A 14,088-nucleotide genomic window follows, 5' to 3' on the forward strand; every position below is an offset into this window, starting at 1 on the left:
CAAAAAAAAAAAAAAAAAAAAAAAAAGGTAACAGAAATTCAATATATAAATATTAAATGAGTGATTTCAGAAAAAGTAAAGAGAAGTGCAGGCAGTGGTTAATAGGATTGGCATGATGGATAGATTTCAAGATGATGATGATGATGCAGTGCTCCAGTGAGGGAAAATGGCAAAGTCCCAGAGTCAGGAATAACCAGGCATTCGAAGACAATGGCAGATCAGTCTAACCAGAGCAAAAGGTCTGTGAAGGGAGGATTGGGTGAATGAGTCTAAAAAGGAAGGCTGAAAACAGACCACAGTATCCAATGCCAGAACTGTTTCTAGCTTTATTCTGCAGTCAGAGAAGAAATCCTCATTACTTATCAGATTCACTGCTATTAGTTGTTTTTTATTTTTAACCTGGTTTCCATCTTTATTTCTCTCTGTTCTATTCTATGAAATGATTCTCTATCCCTGTATTTACATCATCTTTTGGTTGTAATGAAACTTTATATTGTATAGAAAAAGAATTGTCTTTGAACTTGGTGTAAGGCAAATGGGGCATGAAATATAAACACGACTTTAAGATGAGGACCCTGCTGCCAGTGCACAAAAGGGACTGAAAGGGGCAAGAGGAAACTGAAGACATAACCATTTCTCCCAGCAGCATTCCTCACAAACTAAAACTGGAGGTTAGACTACAACTTGGGAGTCTTTGGCTATGACTCAAATTTCCACCCATACTTTTAGGCCTCCAGCCTGTCAATATCCTGATAAGCCATTGTTATTCTTTCTACCCAGAAGATGGTTAAACACCTCTATCCCCATCTGAAGACCCACTGGCAAGAAGGGCTGGCCTCAGTAAGACTCATACTAGGGTTGGCCAGAGCACAATATCATCCAAGTAAGTCTTCCTTAGTTCAATGTCCTCTCGCGAGGAGTTTCCGGTTATTGGGAAAAACCAGATCCTCCTGGAGGCTATAGCATCCTCACATTTTTTTCCCTTGGGCAGAAGCATGTCCAGAATTCTGGGTCCACTAATTGCTTCTGTAGGCTGCAATCAGCAGCTAATAGCCTTTCTTTGGACAAAACCCGACTCTCTTCCCCAAGAGTCTTGTACTCCAATGCCTCCAGAAAGAGAACTGCAGCAAGGACCCCTGCTGAGCTTGTTTTAGTGGGAAGAGCCCTGGGCTGAGATCCAAGAGAACCGAATCATAATCCCTGTTCTGCAGCTCACTAGCTGTGAGATCTTGGGCACAACCCAAGATACAGCCTCTGTAAGCTTTGTAAAATGAGTTGGTTAAATTAGATACTCTCTAGGGTTTCTTCCAGATTTAATTTTTTTTATTTCATGACATGCTAATTAAAATGAGATCCAAATTTTACTTATCAAATTGGCAAAAAAGAAAAGAACACTACTATTCACTGTTGGCAAGGCCTCTTACACGCAGATGAGAGATCAAATTCGTGAGAAAAACAAGGTGAACCTGTGCCATTATATAGAAAAACACATACTCTCAGGAATCTCCCTCTCCCACTCCCAGAATAATTTATTTCAAGGACATATCCAGCATATATGCAATGATATAACTGTATTGATGTACAACACAACAATTATTTTTAAGTTTATATAACAATAAAAAGAAATAACACAAATATCCACTGGCAAGCCATGATTAAAGAAATTATAGTAAATCCATGCATTAGTACAACATAAAACAACCTAAAATGTAGAGCAACATTTAATAAAATTGAAAAGTTCTCTATATTAAATAATAAAAGGGCGTGATCTACTTAATATTTCACTGTTATTTCAGTATGATCTCAATTTAGTTTTTTATATATGGATAGATATCTATATCTATAATTCCCCAGTTCTGACCTGCCCATGAGTGCTAAATAGTCACATTGCTTTTTTCTTTTTTTTGTTTTTCAATATCTTTATTGGAGTATAATTGCTTTACAATGTTGTGTTAGTTTCTGCTGTACAACAAAGTGAATCAGCTATAAGTATACATATATCCCCATATCCTCTCCCTCTTGGGCCTCTCTCCCACCCTCCCTATTCCACCCCTCTAGGTGGTCACAAAGCACTGAGCTGATCTCCCTGTGCTATGTGGCTGCTTCCCACTAGCTATCTATTTTACATTTGGTAGTGTATATATGTCAGTGCTACTCTCTCACTTCATCCCAGCTTCCTGGTGCCGCCCCCGCCCCCCCACTGCCGTGTCCTCAAGTCCGTTCTCTACGTCTGCGCCTTTATTCCTGCCTTGCCACTAGGTTCATCAGTACCGTTTTTCTAGATTCCATATATGAAGTCACATTGTTTTTAAGAGCCAGGTGACAACTTATGTGAGCCCTTATTCTGCAGATGTCCATGCTTCTGCCAGGTGCCCCACCAGAAAGGTCTAGAACTCCTGAAGGAACCCTTTCTTCCTCCACAAATGAACTGCTGGTCCAGAGTGCTTAAGGTGGGTCTATGCCCCAATATAACTAACATTCGGGCTCCTCCTCTCTTCTAATACAGTCAGCTCAAGTGCAAAATCTATAGAAATCTGTAATCTTTTCAAAACCCAAACCTGATCATCCTCATCTCTCTTAAAACTTATGACTTACCATTACTCTAAGGGCAAGGATAAAATTCCTTAAAAAGCCCATAAACTCTCCTGTGTGCCTCCCCAGCCTCAACACATACCAGCCTCTCTTTCCATTTCAGCCAGCTGGGTCTTTGCTCAGTCTTTCATATTCTTCATGCTCCTTCCTGCCACAGGGCCTTTTCATTTACTATTTAATTCTCTTCCTACAATGTTTTTGCCCCACTGTTTCATCTAGTTAATTCTTTTTCATGCTTTAGTTCTCAGTTTAATTGTCATTTTCTCAGAGAAAGCTCCTCAAGGCTAATGGACTTGGTAAATTACTAACAGTATACATTCTAATAGCTTCATATATCTTTCCATTATAGCACTTGACCACAGTTACAAAGTTACATTTTAATCATATGACTTGATTAGTAAAGAGGCGCTGTGTCTGTTTTGTGCTCCTTTTCCTCTGTTGTCACTCTCCTCCTCCTTCTTCTCTCCCTGCCCTGTCTTCTTCTTTTTCTTCTGCTTCTATTTCTGCTTTTTCTGCCTCTACATTTCATCTACACCTAGCATAATGTCTGGTATATATTTTTTGAATGACTAACTAGTCTATCTCAGGACTCCTCCTGGTGGAGGTGAAGGTTCAGAATAACCCACACTATTGAGAATCCTCACTCATCCCCACACCTTGACACAGGACCCTAACTCTCCTTTCACCCTGAGAAAAGAAAAGGTCTCCACCCATTCCAGATCAGGTATACTGGGCAGAGACGTCAATTATTTGGAGAATCCTCTTACCTCTATCTATAAGGAGCAGCCTGAACTCCAAGGTCCAGAGGAGCCATGACAATATTTTATAGTACTTTCTCAAAGCATAGATTGTTCAGGCTTAAATACTATTCTAGATGAAATACCACTAGTCCAGACTCAACTCATTGCACAATCTTCCCCCATAGGGTTGGTAAAGCCTCATGATCTCCTTCAAAAAGATCTCCTGAGAACAAACAGCATTTTCAGCCATAGGGCAGCATATGTAATAAAAACAAATTATCTAATTCTATAGCACCCCAATTCTGTTAATAATAATCTGTATTAATATTACTAGATTATTTACCATCTCAGATTCAAGCATCAGCACTTGGACCACTCTCTAGCCTTATCTGAAAATTTATCTAATATCTACATGGATAAAATAGGCCCAATGGCCCAATTCATAAAAAGGAAGTTTTCTATAGATACAAAGTGTAGTTTTGACCACAGTTGAGGGGACCTGCTTACAACCCTCCAAAATGGCAGTTTTCTAACTTGCACAGCTCAAGATTCATTCTTCCAAGACATCTCTCTCTACATACACGAAGACATGCACACACACCTATAGAGAATTACTCCAGGGCTGGCTTCTCCCCACAGTGAGTAGTTCCTGGGCTCCATCTTAACTGTAGCCCAAGACACTAAACAGAAGGAAGTGACAGTGGGCGATCTTCCATAACTGATAAACCACCAGCCCCCACCACTCAGTTCTCTGAGGTCAAGGTCATGTGACCTCTTATCAGTTTGGCTACACAATAGAATGAGTTTCCCAGACTCTAGGAGAGAGAGGAGGGTTGAAGCAACGGTTTCTCGGGGCATTCTAACATACTGACTGAATAATGGGATGTTTCAGCTTCCCTAGGATAACTATAGCTCATTGTAGAAAAACTAACTTAGTGAAACTTTCTGGGTTTGTGGCAGAAATTGTGTATTTATATATACTTAAAATTTTTTTAAGCAAAAGTAAAAAGATCCTTAAAGAAAGGAGAATCAGGTAGCCCAAGGGGCTCAACTATGGATGGGTAATTAATGAGTATCTCTTTTTTAACTTTGATAGTTAGGTGATGGTTAACAAAATGTTGAAAGATTGAGGTTACTTTCTTTAAAAAGAAGTATCTTGAGGGAAAAAACTTAAATCTGTGCAAGAAGTCTGTATTTCAATAATAATAATGGCATAGCATCATATTTCAAATGTTGATAATACCATAATACTACAAGAATTTAGTGGAAAATAGATACAATTATAAAGGATCACCCAGACAATCCAGTGTTGGAGGGTGGACCTCTTCTTCCCAAGTCCAAGACCTGCTGTCTTTCCACTATAAGATGATTACAGTGTTTAACATGTTTCTAGAAAAACAAGCACTCACAAGACATACTATGGCCCTTATGTGGCAATCTATCCAGAGATATAGAAGATATTCCCCTGTACATGCACCCCTGCTGCATATGTCACATAGTTCTAGAGGAGGTTGAGAATTTGTATAAAAACTTTAAACCTTCACTGAGGACATAACTACTTTTCTGTATGCAGAATTACTTCCAATTCTAATGAAAAACATCTTAATTTCCCTCAAGAATACGTATATCCTTCTAAATAGTGAGAATAACAAAATCCAAACAGGTAATTGCTTACTGGAAATTATAACTAAGAGAGACATTGCATACGAAATGAATTTTTGCTAACAAAAATGAATATTCACTAGGAAGGCAAGCCTGAAGAAAATGAATTCTTACACAAACTTCAAAACACAAAGAACTGAATGTCTCACACTGAAAATGCCCATCGGCACTAAAGAATACACTGCCAGTTTAGCATTAATCTATGAAATGTATCCCTACAGAAACACAGAACCCAATTTGTCTTTTATAAACTCTACACACACATACCCTCCCTCCATTAGAAACATAAGCAGGGCTTCCCTGGTGGTGCAATGGTTGAGAGTCCGCCTGCCGATGCAGGGGACACGGGTTCGTGCCCCGGTCCGGGAAGATCCCACATGCCGCGGAGTGGCTGGGCCCGTGAGCCATGGCCGCTGAGCCTGCGCGTCCGGAGCCTGTGCTCCGCAACGGGAGAGGCCACAGCAGTGAGAGGCCCACGTACCACAAAAAACAAAACAAAACAAAAAACATAAGCAATTGCTTGAAACAAACTCTATCTTCTTTCAAAACTTTTGGCAGAAATAAAATTCTATAGTACCTATAGTCTTAAAACTCTTAGAAATTTCACGCACTGGCAATCATGTAGTACTTAGACATATGGCTGTCAAATTTATATACAGTTTCTACTATCCCCATGCCCATAGGATGTTTTCCTTTGCCATGTGGTATAGTCAGAAATACTCTTGGTACCCTCTTATGGTTATAAGGTAGTCAAAGTAACTAGGTTGGTAGTTTGAAATAGTGATTCCATATCGGTCCACTTTGAAATAATTTTGACCACTGTTATGTTCAAGACAGCATACTAAGAGTATTGGGGGACAGAATACAAACAAAAATCAGCCAAGGTCAGCTTTTCAGTAAATTTGAAACCTCTGACATCAAGAAACCTTTGTGGAGAAGAACAAAAAGAATAGAATTGCTATCATTCTAGTCTCTGTGTTTACGAGCAGGGCTTTTTTTAGATTCCACATGTAAGTGGTATTATACAGTATTTGTCTTTCTCCGTGTGACTTATCTCACTCAGCATAACATCCACAGAGTTCATCCATTTTGTCGCAAATGGCCATATTTCCTTCTTTCTTATTGCTAAATAATATTCTATTGTGTATGTGTATATATACCACATTCTAGGGGTTGAGGGGTGGGGGAATTGGGGAGGTATTGTTTAAGGGTACAAACTTACAACTAGTAGATAAATAAATCCTGGGGATCTAATGCACTGCATAGTAATTATAGACAACAGTACTGTATTATAAATTTCAAAGTTGCTAAGACTAAATCTTAATTTTTCCATCACAAAAAAGGAATTATAATTATGTAACATGACAGAGGTGTTAACTAATGCTACAGTGTTAATCATACTGCAATATATAAACGTATTAAATCAACACATTGTGCACCTTAAACTTTCACAGTTATCTATCAATTATATCTCAATAAGAATATTAATTAATTTTCCCAGGGAAAAAAAGAGAGAGAAAATTGCCCTACATAATATCAAATCGAAATCTCAATCCTTGCTTTACTTGAGGTAGGATTTCTAATTTCAAATCAAGAATTGGTTGTCATCTGAAGCATCCTTGTACCTACATTCTAAGTTCACTCTTGGCAGCACCATTGTTTACAATGTGTCATAAAAGATAAACAGAATATTTATCTTCTGTGCATCTGTAATGAAGAAAGTACAACTAGAGCAAGTGGAAGAGAAGAAAGAAAATCAATGGTGAAAACCATGTCAGAAGCAGTTATGTGTAAATGTCAGATTTCATGTCTTGATATCACAGCTTATGTTTTCAAACAGAAGATAATAACTTTCCACAAAGCTACCTGAAAAAACTTAAGCTGTATCATAAACCTTCATGAATTCAGACTAATCATGCATAAGACTGGTCCAAACCAGCTAAAAATTAGAAGAGTAAATTTATAATATATTCAAATTTGAAAGAAATTCAAAATAGAAAATGTCAGTGTTCTTGAAATTTGTTAGATTATAAATTCAGTTTGTTTTCAGCAAAATTCAATCGGAAAATAAATCCCAGACAAAATAAATCATATGGTGGGAAAACTGCTTAAAAGTTTAGAATCAAGATAGACCTTTGGAAGACCATCTTCTTAAAAACAGAAGTCTGGTGGCTCCTAGTCTCCTAGTCTCATCATCATTGAATTGTCCCTGAATATTATGATTTTTGTTTTTAGCAAAGGTCATTAAACTATATGAATGTACAATCTGCCTTTAAAATTTAAAAATATTACAGAGGCCATTGCCCATTATGTTATTCAACATCAAATGTTTTGTACTTTAGTCCTTAGTATCACAAGGTACTGTGCAATTAATTACACACAGAAAGTACTTAATAAATGTTTGCATTTTTGAGGACAATATGAAGTTACACTTGTAAATTATATACTCATTTGTATAAAATATATGTTCTGAAATATCTGAAAACAATATATTCTCTTAAAATAAGTATACATGTTGCAATCTTGTTTATACTGCTGATTGGCTTAGAGTGTGATACAAAGTTAAGTTTCAACAAAACTCCAAATGGATTACAAAAATTTCTAAATTTGTATGTTTCTGATCCATGTTGTATTACATATGCACCAACAAATTAATGGGCAGAAACTCTCCTTTGAACTATCAAAGTTATAAGCTAAAACAAGAACTGGTATATTCTTGTCCTGATCAGTTGGTATAAAATATAAATTAATTCACAAAGAAAATAGAATTAAAACTATTGAAAAAAGATAAAACTATAATGGATTCCATAGCAACATATCAAAATTTCACATAATTTTACTCTAATGCATACATTTACCCAACCTTAATACATATTTTGAAGTACAAAATGATTCTGAATTATACCCACCAATGACTTTTGGAACATCTAATAAATATTATTCATTCATTCCATACCCTGTGTTCTTGAAGAAGAACTGAGTGTCAAACATTCACCTTCACTCTGAAATCAGATGCCCTAAAGGACAGCTCTAGACCTCAGGATGTGATCCCTTTATGGAGGGAGGGAACATTAATAATCACAGAAATCAGAAATTTTCTGCATCTCTTGAGAGAAAGGTATTAATATAGCTAATAAAAACTAACATTGACTAAATATTTATTAAGTACCAAGGCATATGCCAAGTGGTTCACAGGTATTATATCACTGAATCCTCCCAATAGTCTTATAAGGTTGGTACTCTTTTATTATGTTCATTTTAAGTAAAACTGGAGATCACAGAGGTTAATCTACCCAAGGACACAAAACTAGGAATTGACAAAATAATATCCAAAGCCAGAATTTTTGGCTCCAGTCAGTGCTATACTTAATCAGTATCATAAGAAATTACTTCCCCAACTTTTCAAAAAAAAAAGTGCAAAAACAGAACAGGTAAAGAAAAGTTTGTCTGAAAATGTCTAAATAACAACGAAATAAAATAAAAGCCAAATAAAATATATTTCATCATTTTATTTGAAGTTTAGTTCATGTTTGAAGACTTAGATAAAAAATCATTTGGATGAGATAGAAAATATTTACTACGGGAAAGTAATTTTTTGTGTGTGTGTGTGTGTGCGGTACGCGGGCCTCTCACTGCCACAGCCTCTCCCACTGCGGAGCACAGGCTCCGGACGCGCAGCCTCAGCGGCCATGGCCCACAGGCCCAGCCGCTCCGCGGCATGTGGGATCCTCCCGGACCGGGGCACGAACCTGTGTCCCCTGCATCGGTAGGCGGACTCTCAACCACTGCGCCATCAGGGAAGCCCTGGGAAAGTAGTTTTTAAAGATTTAATAGGGCTTCCCTGGTGGCGCAGTGGTTGAGAATCCGCCTGCCAATGCAGGGGACACAGGTTCGAGCCCTGGTCCGGGAAGATCCCACATGCCACGGAGCAACTAAGCCCGTACACCACAACTACTGAGCCTGTGCTCTAGAGCCCATGAGCCACAACTACTGAGCCCACGTGCTACAGCTACTGAAACCCACACGCCTAGAGCCCGTGCTCCGCAACAAGAGAAGCCACTGCAATGAGAAGCCCGCGCACCACAACTAAGAGTAGCCCCCACGCACCGGAACTAGAGAAAGCTGGTGCGCAGCAACAAAGACCCAATGCAGCCAAAAATAAATTTATTTAAAAATAGTTAAATTAAAAAATAAAGATTTAATAAAAATTTAGTCTTCATGGTTTATTCTGTGGCAGTTCCTGTTGCTTGGTTACCATGAGGCAGAGAAAACCAACTACATAAGAATTATCACAACCATACTAAAAATAATTAATTTCTTATCTCTCTGTTCTACTCTTGTGTTGAATTACAAAATAGAGCAAATAAAGCTATATTATACGCTAAAAATAGCCACTTAATATATAAACTAATGCTTTCTTCATTCTTTGTTGAGTCTTCTAAACTCCTAAAGTATGAAAGTAATAAGTATATCTTTAATTTCAGTGAGAAAAATACCTTATAGCATCTGACCAATGAGTCATCCAAACTGTTCTGTTGCTGACCTGTTTCTGATAAACACTATGGGGATAAGAAATGAAATGAGTAATGTACAGTCCAGATAAGGAACATGTAAACTGAACATCTGTTGCTTTTGCTGACTGAAGCTCCTCACACCTTTTTTCTAGCAATAAAACCCCTATTACCTGGGGGAAACCATTTCTTGTCCTTCAAGCAGAGTTGAACTTAACATATCCCAGACCACAGAGATGGGCACAAAACTCCTAATTGAACAAAGTTCTCCACCTCCTTGGCCACAGCAATTGGAGACATTATCCAAGAAGTCTAATCATACTTTTCAGTGAAGTTTACTACATAATAAATAAGAGAGAGCTTTGGAGTCTCTCCTCTGGATTGTGATCTGTACAGATATAAACTTGGGTTTACAGTAGCTGTATTTTCTGCCATTTGGGGACATCTTGTCTGATAATGAAATCAATAAACAGTAGCAGAGCTGAGTGATAGAATGGCATGTGGGGTCAGCTCTTCCTTTGCCCTTTACAGTTACATGAGCCAACAAACTTCCTTTTTACCTAAGCTAGTTTGATCTGAGTTTCATTTGCAAACAAAAAAATTGACAGATACAATTCTCTCAGTCATGGAGTTACTTAATTTCCTCTTGAATATAGTTACATTTAGGAACCTAGGATTTAAAGGTGAGCTCTTTGAGATTACTACCAGTTGTAAAAAGTTATATTTCCTTTTATTTGTCTTTAAAGTGTCTCAAATGTCCAGTAGCAGTAGCAAATTGGAATTCTGTGAGTAAACACACCCATGGCTGTATCTATAGTCAACAATAGTTGGGGAGAATGATAATGAAAAAAAAAAATCTCTTCCAAAAACTACCTCATTTCACTATCATAAGGCCTTAAACACACCTTAAATTCTATCATCAGAGGTTCTTTCCTTATGTTAAGCCTCACCATTTCCCTGCAGTCCTCTTATGAGGAATAAATAATATTGAGGCACTTACATCTTAGTGTGAATTACTCAGACAATTTTTCTCCATGACAGGAAAAGAGTAGGTGCCAAAAAGTTTCAAAAAGAAGGTAGAAAGTAAAAGGATCAAGAGAATGAGAAGAAAAGCCACAGAAGGAAAATATTTGCAAAAGACATATCTGGTAAAGGACTGTTATCCAAAATATACAAAGAACTCTTAAAATTTAACAGTAAATACCAAATGTAAAATAGATAGCTAGTGGGAAGCAGCTGCATAGCACAGGGAGATCAGCTCCAGGCTTTGTGACCACCTAGAGGGGTGGGATAGGGAGGGTGGGAGGGAGGGAGACGCAAGAGGGAAGAGATATGGGAACATATGTATATGTATTACTGATTCACTTTGTTATAAAGCAGAAACTAACACACCATTGTAAAGCAATTATACTCCAATAAAGATGTTTAAAAATTTTGACAGTAAAAAAACCAAACAACCTGATTAAAATATGGGCAAAAGATTGGAACAGACACCACACCAAAGAAGACATACAGACATCAAATAACCATATGAAAAGAAGTTCAATGTCATATGTCATTCGGGACTTGCAAATTAAAATGACATATCACTCCACATCTATTAGAATAACCAAAATCCAAAACACCGACAACACCCAAATGCTGGCAAGGATGTGGAGCAAGAGGAACTCTCATTCATTGCTGGTGGGAATACAAAATGGCACAGGCACTTTGAAAGACAGTTTGGCAGTTCTTACAAAATCAAGCATACTTTAACCATGCAAACCATCAATTGCTCTCCTTGATATTCACTCAAATGAGCTGAAAACTTATGTACACACAAAAACCTGCACATGAAAAAAAAAAAAAAACCTGCACATGAATGTTTACAGCAGCCTTATTCATAATTGCCAAAATTTGGAAGCAACCAAGGTGTCCTTCAATACGTAAATGGATAAATCACTGTGGTACATCCAGACAATGAAATATTATTAAGTGCTAAAAAGAAACAAACTACAAAGCCACTAAAAAACATGTAGGAACCATAAATGCATATTGCTAAGTCAAAGAAACCAGTCTCAAGAAGCTAAATACTGTATAAATCCAATTATTTGACACACTAGAAGAGTCAAAACTATAGAGACAGTAAAAAGACCACTGGTTGACAAGGGTTTTGTGGGAGAGAGGGATAAATAGGTGGAGCACAGAAAATATGTAGGGCAGTGAAACTGTTCTGTAATGTACTATAATGGTCACCATGATATACATGTCATCACACATTTGTCAAAACTCATAGAATGTATAACATAAAAAGTAAACCCTAATGTTAACCATGGACTTTGATCGATAATGATGTGTGACTGATGTTCATTGATTAATAATAAATGTGCCACACTGGTGCACTGGTATGGGATGTTAATGGTGGGAAAGTCTTTGCATGTGTAGAGTCTTTGCCTATGGTAGAGAGGAGCTGTGTAGGAACTCTTTGTACTTTCTGTTCAATTATCCTGTGAAGCTAAAAATACTCTAAAAAAATAAATTCTATTATTTTTTTTAATTCTATTATTTTTTAAGTAAAAGCAATGAAACAGGTGATGACCAAGAGTCAACAAATGGTACATATCACAATTTCCTTATGCCTATCACTCTTCAACATAGGATTTAGGGCCTACTAGTCAGATAACAAACATTTATTGAAAACCTACTATGTTTCTAGTACTGTGCTTGGTGCCTTGGAAATTAAATACAAATAGCCATTTCCCATATGCAGCTTACAGTCTAATAGAGAGGAGTAAGACAACAAAGAAATAATTATATAATTACAGATTATAATAAGGGAGCACTAGATAATATTTGAATACCAGTGAGACTGGTTCAGTTAAAAAGAAACAGAAAGAAAGAAATCTAAAATGCAAGAGAAAGAGAGGTGGTAAATTAAGAAGGACACCAAGATGGTATGAAAGGATGGAATCCAGAATATAGGTAGAAGCCTTGTTCTTTGGTAGGAGAGAAATTTCTCCATTATAGCAGAAGAAGAGGCATATAAAGAGAATACCTGCAGGCACCCCAGCGGGACGGTATAAGCCTTCCCATCAGGTGAACAGAAACTTCCTTTGGGGGTATGTGTGATGGATAGCAAAGGTAGAAAGAGCCAAAATAATCCTGTGAAATCTATTTAACAAATGGCACCATCTTTTTGGCAGGCAAAGAAAATGGCTTTTATCATGGTGGCCCTTGTGATGTGAACCAGGTCCAGAGCACAATTATATTAGAGTTTATGGCTTACAGAGATCAAGGTTAAAGCCATACTAACAAGAGAAATGTCTCTGTTCATATGAATTAGACTGTATCTTCACTGAGCTTGCCTTGGTAAGGTATATACTTGTTTCTTAAATAAACAATGAGAAAATCAGCCACTGTGGTTAGAGGGAAGAATAACCTGGAAGTGGAATACCCACACTGGTCTTCACTCAGGGGTACCCTCCATCATCAGAGTCAGCACAACTGAGTAGGTTAGGAGTATCAGTAGCATCAGCCAAAGCCTGAAACAGTCTTGTTACATAAGGCAAAGGGGAGGGAAAGAGGTGGACTGACATGGCCTCCTCTATGGTAGAGTTCTCTGAAGCACAGTGTGTGGACCTGAGTAGGATTTGAGAGAGTGAGGGAGGGAGGGAGGGAGGGAAAGAGGGAAGGAAGGAAGGAAGGAAGGGAGAATAGAGTTTGAAGGTGAGCACTTAGGAAGGAAGGGGATGGTGAACAAGGTTAGCGATAGTTACTGGCCAAAAAGAAAGAAAGAAAGAAAGGGAGGGAGGGAGGGAGGGAGGGAGGGAGGAAGGCAGGAAGGAAGGAAGGAAGGAAGGAAGGAAAGAGAAAGGAGAAAGGGAAAGAAAGAAAGAAAATGGGGATTAATGGGAACTACAGAGAGAGACCTAGAGAGAGAGAACACTCACTTGAGACAGCTTCTCTTAGAAGGTCTGAGTGTGCTAGTCCATTTACTAAGTCACATAAAATGATTTCTGTTCCTCCAACATGATATGGCTTTTCTGAGATTCTTCCAGTGAATGTTTGATATGGAGTAGACAGGGGAGAAAGGAAGAATTTAGGGGAGTAACTAGCACTGGTTCACCCTAGTGGATTACTCTAGGCCAGAGGACATGGGTTACCAGGAGGGAGAGAGCCACAGACGTCGTGTCAAAAAAAGGATGACTGAGAGAAACCCTGTCACAACTGGGTCACAGAAATATGAGGCAACATCTTCAGTGAGAGTTTTAAACAGAGAAGATATGAAATAGTTTTTGTGACAAATAGAAGAATTGATACTCCAGTACAATATAGGTTGCTGGAAAGCATTAGGAGCACACTTAAGAAAGAAGAATTTTGTTTTGAGCCTTGCCTCTGTCATTTATTAGCTGGGTGATATTTTTTACAATATGCTTAGCCCCTTTGAACCTGAGTTCCCTTGACTGTAAAATGGGGATACTAAAACCAATAATATAAGGCTGTATAAAGGATTAAATGAGATTATGTATGTAAAGGTCTTTATACATATTAAATCCTTTTAAAAATATTTATTCCTTTTCTGATTTCATAGCTTTCAAGATTCG

This window comes from Neophocaena asiaeorientalis, unplaced genomic scaffold, assembly GCF_003031525.2.
Source record: "Neophocaena asiaeorientalis asiaeorientalis breed wild unplaced genomic scaffold, Neophocaena_asiaeorientalis_V1.1 scaffold72, whole genome shotgun sequence".
NCBI lineage: Eukaryota > Metazoa > Chordata > Mammalia > Artiodactyla > Phocoenidae > Neophocaena > Neophocaena asiaeorientalis.